We start from the raw sequence: 1,370 nt of genomic DNA on the forward strand, positions 1-1,370 counted from the left end.
AGTTATAACACTGAAATTAGTTTCTATTATATAATCTTTGATACGTGTGATAAATCCTACAATTTCTCCATCATTAATTCTATTTAGAATGTTGTTTGTGTTATTAATGTCACTCGGAACAAATGGTGCTTGTTTCTTGCAAACAATTTGCGCGTGCGCGCTACAGTCTCTTTTAGTACAAATCCTCACTCATAGGCAGCGTCACAAGATAGCTTGTGTAGGGAATAGGAGATAATGTTTGCAGCTACGAAGCCGTGTTTTAGGTGATCAGTACAGTAACACACGCTAAAAGGATGAATGATACTATTTATTTTAAGATACACACATGTTGTTCACTGACGTTGAATAGGAACCATTTTTACTGACCATTGTCTACTGGCTACTGACGCCACGCGAGGCGTAGCGTCGCTTTTTCATAGGGCGCGTCCACACGATGCCCTAGCTTAAGGCGCGTTTCTATTATTGCCCTAATTTCAGGCGCGTTTACACGATGCCGCGTGATGACGTCGTGTGTCCACACTTGGGATTTTCGGGGCGCCATCTACCCGCCGGGATTGGAACTAAAATTTTACTATAGTATATGCTTGACATACCCCCACCACGTCCTCCGCACCTCTATACCTATCTACACTCAACGATATAACTTCCCGATCAGGAGGGCGGCCGTACCCCAGTGGATAGGGTAGTGGATTCACGACCGAAAGGTTGGAGGTTCGCGCCCAGCTTCCAGCGGCATTCACCAATGGGTTTTCATATGAAAACTTAAGTGAGTATTTATACGGATTTCGCCCAACACTGTTCGGATTCGGTGTATAAACTTTGTACGTCCCCTCACGCTGAGTTGAATAAGGCCCGTCTCGCAAGGTACATCGCCATCTATTGTCGAACTTCCAACCTTGATTATTAGGACCAGTTACTGGCACATGTCCCCAATTGGGGATACAGTCATAAGGAAAGGAAAGAAGGAACTTCCCTATCAGATGGTGCAGCGGTGGCGTGCGCATGCGCATCAATGCGCAGTCGCTAATTTGCAGAAAATAAGGATGTGTGTATTCACGTCTCTGTGCGTCACTGTCTTCCGATTTGGCGACAGCTTTGAGTCTACGATTTTACGCTGGTGAATTTTGAAGTGTGTTCAGTGCAATTACAGTGCAGAGTTTTATCTTTGAGTGTGACTGTGTTCAACATCCAGACTATTTATTTAGTGGAACGTTTGTGGACGACGATTTGCAAGAATTGCGACAACGAGACGAAGGCTACACGACTCGTCTTTTCAGGCTAACCCTATTTCATACTTTCTAACTTTTCTATTTTTATTTGTCTATTCTGTTTTATTTCCTCTTATTCTTCTTCTACTTTCATATCTTAGA

At 43.5% G+C, this 1,370-nt stretch overlaps 1 long non-coding RNA gene across 1 annotated transcript; it reads right to left on the reverse strand.

Moving 5' to 3' along the window:
• Positions 1 to 103: 103 nt before the first annotated feature.
• LOC112495095 lies at positions 104 to 593 on the reverse strand. Its single transcript, XR_003061315.1, has 2 exons — positions 367 to 593; positions 104 to 285 (listed from the first exon to the last, which is right to left on the reverse strand). It is a non-coding gene; the product is annotated as an uncharacterized LOC112495095 (long non-coding RNA).
• Between the last annotated feature and the right edge of the window lie 777 nt (positions 594 to 1,370).

This window comes from Cephus cinctus, unplaced genomic scaffold (assembly GCF_000341935.2).
Source record: "Cephus cinctus unplaced genomic scaffold, Ccin1 Ccin1_scaffold1217, whole genome shotgun sequence".
Classification (NCBI taxonomy): domain Eukaryota; kingdom Metazoa; phylum Arthropoda; class Insecta; order Hymenoptera; family Cephidae; genus Cephus; species Cephus cinctus.